This window comes from Chionomys nivalis, chromosome 21 (genome assembly GCF_950005125.1).
Source record: "Chionomys nivalis chromosome 21, mChiNiv1.1, whole genome shotgun sequence".
Taxonomy (NCBI): Eukaryota; Metazoa; Chordata; class Mammalia; order Rodentia; family Cricetidae; genus Chionomys; species Chionomys nivalis.
In genome coordinates this window covers 56,209,076-56,220,629 of record NC_080106.1, presented here as the reverse complement: position 1 = coordinate 56,220,629, position 11,554 = coordinate 56,209,076, and the positions used below count along the sequence as shown (strand labels likewise).

Genomic DNA, 11,554 nt, shown 5'->3' with positions numbered 1-11,554 from the left:
GAGCAAATGGGCCAAGCAGCACTTTAATGAATATGGTTTCTGTGTGATTATTTCAGAGCTAACCTAGCTGGGCGGCTGGAAAGGACAAGGAGCCCTCTCCCTACAACAGTTAGAAAATATTTTTACCAACTCCACATCTGACAGGGGTCTAATATTCAAAATATACGGAGAACTCAAGAGACTATATATCAATAAACAAAGATCGCAATATTAAATGGGTCCTGAACTAAACTGAGAATTCTCAAAAGGGAAACTCAAATTGCTCAGAAACACTTAACAAGATGTTCTTTTTTTCCTTGTCTTTGGTTGTTTCTTGGAGTCCATCACTTTCTTTAAGGGAAATAAAGACAGAGTGAATTTGGAAGAAAGTATAGGGATGAATCATGTTAGTCTTTAATCTCAACACTCACTGGCTGTTAAAGACAGACATTAACTCAGACATCAGTAGAAGGACTTTTAGTTTCTTTTAAATCTGATTGTATATTAAAGAAAGAAAAAGTCTTCTACAATGCAGCAATGTCCAATAGGCAGGTCTTTTAAATTAAATGATTGAATGGAAGATTGCAAGAAATTACATTCAGAAAAGTAGTATGTATGTCAATTCTTGGCTTCTTCATTAGAAGAAACAGTGAGAGTCACTAGCTAATGCATACATCTTCCAATGTATCATAGCAGGTGGTTTTGTACCAAAACTACAACTTTCACTTTCAAATTAGGAAATGGTTGTTTAGGAAGATGCTTTCTCCTTTAACTTTTTAAGAGAATTTCTTTCTGGTCTTAACAAAATTATACAGCACTTGGTGATAAAAATACACCCCAGCAAGCCTTCACTGGAGGCCAGGATGCAGAAGACCTCCACAGCCACCATGACCTTGCCCTTGGTGCTATGGTAGACAGGAAGAAAGGTGAGCCAGCCACTATGGAATAACAGCATGCTGAATGTCAGCAGCTTGGCTTAGTTGAATGTGTCAGGGAGATTCCTGGCCAAGAAAGCCACAATGAAGCTCGCTAATGCAAGGGAACCATGGTATCCCAAGACACAATGAAATGCAATCATTGAGCCCTTGTTACACACAATGATGATGTGGCCTTGTTCACTCTTGGCATCAATTTCAATAAATAGAGGAGAAACTCCCAGCCAAATTGCATGAGAATAATTTGGATGAGGGTACAGAGGACAATGATGAAATTGGATGCCCTTAGAATCATCCTTCTTCCAGGGATTGTGAATTTGAAAGCCAGAAGCACAGTCACTGTTTTGGCCAACACAGTAGAAACAGCCACACTGAATACCACTCCAAATGTGATTTGCTGCAGGATGCACTTAGCTGCATTGGGATGGCCAAAAAAGAGCAAGGGACACAGGAAAGAAAAGATGAGTGAGACAAGCAAGGTGTAGCTGAGATTCCGGTTATTGGCCTTCACAAGTGGAGTGTCATGGTGCGTTATGAAGATCCCAAGAACCACAGATGTGAATGCAGCAAAGCAAAGGCCATTAAGATCAGAGCCATCCCCAAGGGGTCTTCAAAGGTCAGAAAACTCACAGTTTTGTCAATGCAATGGATGTGTTCTGCATTGGCATACTGGTCCTCTGGACACTTTACACACTGATCCACATCTGATGGAGAAAGGAAACTATGATTAGTGAATCTTGAGCATTTTTCTTGACAAGACATTTCATTTATGTGTGTTGAAATTAGCATTGCAATATCTGCACTTGTGCTGAGGATGAAATTATAAGATAATGCTGCATAGCAATGCTTCCATTTCACTATAATCATTTATTATCTCTTAGTGGATTGCATCTAAACAATCATTACTTTGTCTATTAAATGTGTGTTAATGGTATCATTTGTCATGTTATATTGAAAGATGTTTTTAGAAGAAAGACAGGACATAGAGGATGAGGGCAAAGGGAAAAGAACAAAGGAGAGAAGGAGTAGATATTTGAGCCAAGAAGACAAAGCTTTCTCTGATTAGAGTAGAAACAGGCATCACCTGTGGGAAAATGGCAATTTATAAAGGTAAAGGGTTACCACATTTTAGGATGAAGTGTTAAATTTGATTATCAGGTTAATTAGGACACTCACGAGGGTTTTTTCTAGGTTGACTTCACACTTTGATATCTGGACAATGATAGTCAATCCCAGGTAGAGAAAGTTGCTGATTAAGGCAATAGATCTTTGTGGCTAGCTTTGGGAATGTAATTGTTCTAGGTTTTATAGTGCTTTGAAGAGAAATGATGACCACGGCAATTCTTTTAAAGAAAAACATTTAATAGGTTTCTTATACTCAGAAATTCAGTCCATTATCATCATGTTTGGATATGGTCATATGCAGATGGACCTGAAATTGTAGAAGGAGCTTTGAATTCTCTTTTTATCATTGTCAACAGGAAGCAAACAGACTCACTGTGTATTTCTTAAGCATATATGAAACCTCATACTCTGCCGCCAGAGTGAAACACTTCATCCAATAAGACCATATTTTCTCCAACAAGACCAAATATCCTAATAGGGACACTGCCCATGATGTCATGGGGGCAAATTTTTTTCAAGCTACCATTGAAATTGTTTACAGCAAGGTGAAGGGAATATGAGAGAAGGACAGGGTTAGTTAGAGATATACCTGCCATGCTTGGGATGGCTACAGTCCTTTCAGAATCATTAATTTGTAGGTGTTTATACATAAAGTATCAAAAGAGATCATGAATATGAGATTGGGTGGGTTTATATGGAGTAAGTAGGAGGGGGAAATGAGAATGGAAGGTTATATAAATATAATTTTGATGTTGGAAAATGCAAACATAATCTAATAAGTTAAATATGTATGCCATTAGCCATGTTCTCGTCTGATAGTAAGGATGCTGTACTTCTCAGTATTGTTCATAACAAGCAGCAACATTGCAGTTCCCATGAATAGTAAGCAGTTGAAAGATCTGCCTCCAGGCTGCATCCCCACTCCCGGTGTGAAACAATGGTCTATATTCAGTCAATTATATTTTGAATAAACACTGATTGGCCAGTAGCCAAGAAGGAAGCATAGATGGGACAACCAGACAGTAAGAAGAGGCAGGTCAAGAAGAACAGAAGAATTCTGGGAAGAAGGAAAGAAGTCCATTCCTCTGCAGATCTGTCACAGCCACAAAAAAAGCATGATGTGACTGTGCTGCCTAATAAGGTACCATGATGTGTGGTTAAAATAAATAAGAATAATGGGTTAATATAAGTTATAAGGGTTAATAAGAAGCCTGAGCTAATAGACCAATTAGTTTATGATTTATGTAGACCTCTGTGTAACTGCTTTGGATTTTAACGATTACGGGAACTGGGCAAGACAGAAACCACTGACAACAAATGGCGCGCCAATATGGGGCTGACCAAATCTACTTAAAAGCCTGAGAGAGCTTGGGAAGTTATTCCAAATAAAAAAAGAATAGCGTTAAACACAGCTTCTTAATAGCACCATTTTCTTAGGTGGATTCTGCTTGCTAAAGGCAAGCACTCTCATTTCAGAGAGACTTCCTGACACAGCTTTAGCTGCAAAACCTTGCATCTCTTTTATGAGGTCCTGCCAAGAACACTTAAATGGGGTTGATGAAAATCTGACCGCATGCTTTCTGGTGGTGGCAGGGATTTTGAAACGCCATAGAGTTGTGGCAATAAACATGGCTACAGCCGGTACCTCTGCCATGAGCCTGGAAACTCAGAAAGCTAAGGAATGGGCTGGAAATAGCTGTCAAAGCCATGGCTTTAATCCTCTCCATATTGCTTGTCAAATTTAAGACTCAAGTGATCACAAAAAGAAAGATATACAGTAAAGGGAGATTTAAAGATAAAGAAAACTTCTAAATGTTTTACTGTGTGTTAAAAATATATGCAGGATTTGTAGAGAAAAAAAGGTTAAAGTCCTTTAAAAAAAGAGAATAGTTGGGTGGGGTGGCACACACCTTTAATCCCAATCCTTGGAAGAAAGAATCAGGCAGACATCTGTGAGTTCAAGGCATGGTGGTACATGTCTTTAAACCCAATACTTGGGAGGCAGAGACAGAAAGATATCTATGAGTTCAAGGACAACCTGGTCAATAGAGTGAGTTCCAGGACAAAGATACTCAGAAACCCTGTCTCAAACAGCCCAAAATTAAAAGTAAAAGAAATAGAGCTTAAAATAAAGTCACGTAAAGATGGAAAACACATAGAGAATCTAGATACTGTATGTTATTATGTTCTCTTTGAATTGTTTGAATGCTGAGGAAGGAGGAACAGTGGCTAAAAGATATTTGCTTATAAATGCTGATTAATTAATCCAAGATATCTATTTTGAAAATACCTTGACTCAAAATTGAAGTCAAAAGATATGTTTTTTGGAGAAGAGGTTTTGCTTTCCTTTCCACACAAAATGAGAGGCTATGAATTTATTTTAAGTTAAGAAAAATCAGCTTTGCTATGAACATAGTTGAACAAATGCTTTGGTAGTATGATTGGGCATCTCTTGTGTATATTCCCAAGAGTGCAATTGCTGGGTCCTGAGGTAGGTTGACTCCCAGATTCCTGAGAAACCTGCCACACTGATTTCCAAAGTGGTTGTACAAGTGTGCATTCCCACCAACAATGGATGAGTGTTCTCCTTACTCCACATCCTCTCCAGCATAAGCTATCATTGGCGTTTTTGATTTTAGCTATTCTTACAGGTGTAAAATGGTATCTCAAATTTCTTTTGATTTGCATTTCCCTGATCGCTAAGGAGGTTGAGCATGACTTAAATGTCTTTTGGCCATTTGAACTTTTCCTTTTGAGAATTCTCTGTTCAGTTCAGTACCCCATTTTTTAGTTGGGTTAATTAGAGTTTTAATGTCTAGTTTCTTGAGTTCATTATATATTTTGGAGATCAGACATTTGTCTGATGCAGGATTGGTGAAGATCTTCTCCCAATCAGTAGGTTGCCTTTTTGTCTTAATGACGATGTCCTTTGCTTTATAGAAGCTTCTCAGTTTCAGGAGGTCCCATTTATTCAATGTTGCTCTTATTATCTCTGCTACTGGGATTCTACATAGGAAGTGGTCTCCTGTGCCCATGTGTTGTAGACTACTTCCCACTTTCTCTTCTCTCAGGTTCAGTGTGGTCAGATTAATATTGAGGTCTTTAATCCATTTGGACTTGAGTTTTGTGAATTGATGTGGGATTTCATTGGTCAATAAAGAAACTGACTTGGCCCATCTGATAGGGAAAAATTTAGATAGGCCGAGTAAACAGAACAGAATGCTGGGAGGAAGAGGAAGTGAGCTCAGATGCAGGGCAGCTCCACTCAGTGCCAGACACGATGAAGCAAACCACCAGGTCAGACATGCTGAATCTTTCCTGGTAAGCACACCTAGCAGTCCTACACAGATTATTAGAAATGGGCTAAATTAATATGTGAGAATTAGCCTAGAAGAGGCTAGATATAATGGGCCAGGCAGTGTTTAAATGAACACAGTTTGTGTGTTGTTATTTTGGGTATAAAACTAACCATGTGGGAGCTGGGCGGGACAAAAAGCAGGCCCGCAGCTCTTACTACAGATTGGCACCCAGACGTGGATGATTGAATCCACTGAAAGCCTGAGAAAGCTTGGGAAAGATTAGAGTAAAGCATGTTTTCTTGGTAGCAGCAATTTCTCGGGTCTGCTCTGCTTGCTAGAGGCAAGCAAGCACTCTCATCTAAGAGAGGCTTCCTGACTCAGCTTTATCTGCAAAATCTTGCAGCTCTTTTAAGAGGTCCTGCCACGAAACACTTAACCGGTGTTGATTAAAAGCTGACTGCATGCTTGTTTGTTTTCAGCCATAGCAGGAAAAAAGCTTCGCCATTTAAAAATGCTCAACTTCCTTAGTGATTAGGGAAATGCAAATCAGGACAACTTTAAGATACCATCTTGCACCTGTCAGAATGGCTAAAATAAAAAACACCAATGATAGCCTTTGCTGGAGAGGATGTGGAGAAAGGGGTACACTCATCCATTGTTGGTGGGAATGAAAACTTATGCAACCACTTTAGAAAGCAGTGTGGCAGTTTCTCAGTAAACTCAGGATCAACCTACCCCTGGACCCAGCAATACCACTCTTGGGAATATACCCGAGAAATGCCTTATCATACAACAAAAGTATATGCTCAACTATGTTCATAGCAGCATTGTTTGTAATAGCCAGAACTTGGAAAAAACCGAGAAGCCCTTCAATAGAAGAATGGATGAAGAAATTATGGAATATATACACATTAGAGTACTACTCAGCAGTAAAAAAAATGACTTCTTGAATTTTGCTTACAAATGTACGGAAATAGAAAACACTATCCTGATTGAGGTAAGACAGACCCAAAAAGAGGAACATGGGATGTACTCACTCATATTTGCTTTCTAGCCATAAATAAAAGACATTGAGCCTATAATTTGTGATCCTAGAGAAGCTAAATAAGAAGGTGAACCCAAAGAAAACCATAGAGGCATCCTCCTGAATATTAGCCTTCATCAGGCGATGAAAGGAGACAGAGACAGAAATCTACATTGGAGCACCGGACTGAAATGTCTAGGTCCACATCAGGAGCAGATGGAGAAAGAGCACGAGCAAGGAACTCAGGACCGCAAGGGGTGCACCCACACACTGAGACAATGAGGATGTTCTATTGGGAACTCACCAAGGCCAGCTGGCCTGGGTCTGAAAAATCGTGGGATAAAACAGGACTCACTGAACATAGCGAACAATGAGGACTACTGAAAATTCAAGAACAGTGGCAGTGGGTTCTTGATCCTACTGCATGTACTGGCTTGGTGGGAGCCTCGGCAGTTTGGATGCTCACCTTACTAGACCTGGATGGAGGTGGGTGGTCCTTGGACTTCCCAAAGGATAGGGAACCCTGATTGCTCTTTGGGCTGACGAGGGAGAGGGACTTGATCGGGGGAGGGGGAGGGAAATGGGAGGTGATGGCAGGGAGGAGCCAGAAATCTTTAATAAATAAATACATAAGTAAATAAAAAAATTAATTAATTAATTAAAAAAAGAAACGCTTGAAAAAAATAAAAATATATAATTAAAAAGAAGATGCTTTCTTCCTTCCATTGTATAATTTTAGCTCCTTTGTTGAAAATCAGGTGTTCATAGGTTTGTGAATTAATATCTGGGTCTTCGATTTGATTCCATTTGTCAACATCTCTGTTTTTGTGCCAATATCAAGCTGTTTTCATTACTGTAGCTCTGTAATAGAGTTGGAAGTCAGGGATGGTATTGCCTCTGGAAATACTGACTGAGAAGCCAAGGATAATGGAAAGGGGATTTGATTCTACCACATGGACTGGCTTTGTGGGTGCCTATTTCTTTTGGATGCTCACTTTCCTAGACCTTGATGGAGTGGGGAGGACCTTGGACTTCCCACAGGGCAGGGCACCCTGACTTCTCTTAGTACTGGAGAGGGAGGGGAAGGGGTGGAGGGGAGGGAGGGAAATGGGAAGAAGGGAGGAGTTGACAATTTTTAATAAATAAATTAATTGATTAAAAATTAATCAAAATAAAATAATAATAATCTATTGAATTACTTTTACATCTATTAATTTAAATTGATGCATATGCATAGCTATATGTTTTTACTTTCTCTTTCTAATATATATTTTGTTTCTATATCTTTCCAAAACATGTATATTATATTGCAGTAAATTTGGATCTTCAATTTGGAGACTACTTCTAGTTGTCTCTCTTTAAAATCCCTTTTAATCCTTTCATGAAATCTTTAAAGAAATAAAAACGAATGCTTTGACTATTAAAAAAAAAAAGAAAAATCAGGTTTGATCAAGGAAGACCACCTGAGAAATTTCCAGGAAGGACAGCTGACCCAGATATCTGAGTTCTGCATCCAGAACAGATTCAAGGCTTCTGCCTGAGATGATCAAAACTCACAGGCTACTTCAGTCAGGAATTAATCATAATTCTAAATTTTCTTTAGGTCCCCATAAGATTATCAGTGCCCCCAACCAGCAAGAAGCAGCTGGAATACAACACCCAAATTCCCAAAAAAATGGGCTATGGATATTTTCATTTGGTTAGAATGTTGGTTGCAAGTTGCTATGAATCATGGTCAAAAGATATTACAGTTTCAGAGTTCTATTTTTTAAAAAAATGAGGAGAAAGTGGTGTGGGAAAATCTTCCATATTTTGTCAAATATATTTTAAACAAATGTTGATTGGCCAGTAGCCAGGCAGAAAGAGTAGGTGGGAGAACGAGACAGAAATAGAAGCAGGTCAATGGTAATAGGAGAATTCTGGACACATGCACTGACAAATACACATAGGGAGAAACACACAGAAACACACCCATAGAGAAAGACATTGACACGAGACCAACTTATTCTTACTTATACACATAGGTAGATATGCAGATAGATAGAAACACATATTTAACATCTAAACAGATATACCCAGAAGCACAGAGAAACACACAACTATCCACCATACACAATAGGAGCCATCCATTCACACACACGTGAGTTTTCCAGAGGCCAGAGTTGGGGCAGAATCATTTTAGAACACCTGTGCAAACCATCCCCTACACTGATTGCCACATATTTTACAATTAAGGAACAAAAGTTCATCTTTTTATCATGGAGAGGATTAATGAAGAAGACTCCTATGTTTCCAGTATTACAGCAGGGATGATCATGTTCAGGTGCTCTATAACAGAATCACTGGTTTTCATTGAGAAATTGTGTCTCCCACCCCACAAAGTTTGTATTTGAGATTTTCCAAACCTCTAAATTTACTTCCTCAAGAGGAAAAATGTTCAAAAATCTTTCTATTTGGGGAAATATAGACTAACCCACTAGAATGGGATAGTTGAGACTCTAATAAAGACCAATATAGAAAGCAATGAATATCATCAAATAGAAATATCACCATCAAGCAGTTAAAATCGTGTTCTTCCTGATTGCCCATTGGCTGAAGAAGTGCCTCATGGTAGACATGGGCCAAAGTATACACATCATTGTATATGTCATAAAGGTCATCATTAAAAGCCATGTTGAATGTCTGTGCAATGAGCCATTCCAATGAGCTGTTGGATGAGCAGTTCCTCAGTGTCTTACACATAGAAGCCGAGACTCCATAGTTAAAGTTCACCCACTCCAGCCTTGCCAGGTATTCATCTGAGTATGTGAGAGGGTTCACTGTCATAATAGAATCTCTAAAACCAGAAATCTTGGCATGGTGGTGTGCAAATGCCAGAATCCCATGGAACAATACAGGCAAGAAGTCGCTTTTACTTATAGTGACATCGAACTGTGAGGTGGTGACCCAGATTCTCTGTATACCTTGGGATGTCCACATTTTAAAGCTGACAGCTAGAGTACTGTCTGTGTCACCATAAATGACAACAACATTTGAGGATCATGTCAAGATTTCGTTATAGTACACTTCAGCTCTTGACATGTACAAATGCATGTTGAGTGGAATCATGTTTACAAAGGCAAAGCAGAGTGTATTTTTTCCATCTCTGTTCTCAAATATGAGAAACATTGGATACTCTGATCATTGTCTGAGATGGCCAGGTCAACCCAGTTCCAGCTGAAATGAAGTATGAGGGAGACCATGGCCAGGGGTAGAGATGTGTCCTCAGGGGCCATTTGATACAGAAAAGGAAATTGTTCATGATCACTCAGGATAGGATGGAAGGGTCCAAAGGTAAGCTGAAGGATCGAGGAAACAGAGCAGCATGAGGGGCTAAGAACTTGTTAAACACACTTTTCTTCCAAGAGTTCTAAAACGCCCCGTTACATGTAGTTCTTCCCTCATCTCTATTTCAAAAAGGTAAATACAGAAGTCCCCTAAAGTCTCTGAATACACCCATGGACTAAACAGTTTGAAATAAGTGTAGGCCAGTTTCCTCTTCACACTTTTCTTAGCACTTGCGAATGGCACCAATTTCTTGCAAACCCAAGACCACACAAAACCTTACCTGCTCAGGCATGAGGAGGTCCATGGCTTTCCCATGCAAAGAAGATACTAACCACTTCGGTCCTGAAAGCATAACTATACATGTCTTCCATTCTATACATCAATAATTAGGAAAAATACCATGAATCTTGAGATCAGCGAGAGAATGAGAATATTGAAGGCAACTGTGTAATTGTGGCACAGTCTTACACTGTCTTGGCATAGTAAGAAATTGGAAAGACATATTTGGTAAAAGATCAGGGTCCCTGTTGACTTCATCCAAGGAAAACATGAAGGCCAATAGAAACTGATAGTTTTCCTTTGGTGATCTGTAAAATGATACGCTGTTTAATAGGACAAAGACCTACGGAAAATCATGGCCCATGAATACAAAGATATCTGTAATGAATGGTATTCCCAACAACCCCCAATGTTTAAAATGAATCTTCTGTGTTGTGATGTTCAGATGACATAGGAAGCTGGAAGCTTGAAAAAACTTTAAAATTTCGTGAGAGTGCATCTCCAATAAAGAAAATGTGCCATGGTCATTTTTCACAGAGAACCTGGTTCATCTCTGGTTTTTGAGTAAAGAAAAGGCAACAGGCTTTGACCAAAGAGTAAACCTGGTCATGATTTCATTCTTAAATTATTTAACAATAAATTACACGTGATGTGTGTTCCATTGAATTTACTGTATTTTCTGTGAAATTAACTGAATTGGGTAAGGCAGTCAAAATGTCTGATGAGTCTAAAGTAGCATGGGTAATATTTTTCTTTTCGGATACAATTATTTATAATCAGTGGGCGATATACTTAACATATCCCGTCCTATCCATCTTCATCTTTTTTCTTTTTTGTTTCTTGTTTATCTTTTTCAGACATAAAATCTTTTTTAAGATATATTTTTAAATGTATTCAAATACCAGAGATGTATTTTGTAAAGATGTATGTCTGTATGTATCTGTGTTTATGGACAGTATTAATGCACATTTAGCCCATAAATAATGAATGTATTCCAATGAATGATTCTTTGTTGTAGACTAGACTCACCTCAACGGCATGGGGCTATACCTGCTCCAGGTCCTGAGTGATGAAATTAAGGACATGTACTTCTTCTCCAATATTGTTCACCTATTTTATGTTTACACCAGTATTCCCTATATTCACTCTGGGTGTATCTGACCAACATGAATTTTCTTCTGGAAAATATCTTCCCAGATATCTTTCCAGTTACACTAACAATGCATCCTACTGGGATTTGTATGTGCCAGTATTACATGTTTGCAAAATAGAAGGCGTTAGCTGTAAACTGTATGGAAAATATGTATGGAGTTTCATGTAATAAAAATAGGTAAATAATCAATTGGAGGAGAATGATACCAATTTGTGTTTCCATGTATGGGAGGAATAATAATTGCTGTTACTTCCTAACTCATTGCATATCATTTGACCATGAAATATTAAACATGCATTTTCATTTTGAATAATTCATTTGAGTTAATTACAGTTAATTTACCACTTAGAAATTGTACCACTGTGTTGCTTTTATGTGTGAAAATAGGTATTTATCTATATATTTTTAAAAGAAAATATTTACAATATTCTTT

General features: G+C 38.4%; 1 pseudogene; it reads right to left on the bottom strand.

Moving 5' to 3' along the window:
• Nucleotides 1–727: 727 nt before the first annotated feature.
• Nucleotides 728–11,008, bottom strand: LOC130863399 (vomeronasal type-2 receptor 116-like; annotated as a pseudogene).
• Between the last annotated feature and the right edge of the window lie 546 nt (nucleotides 11,009–11,554).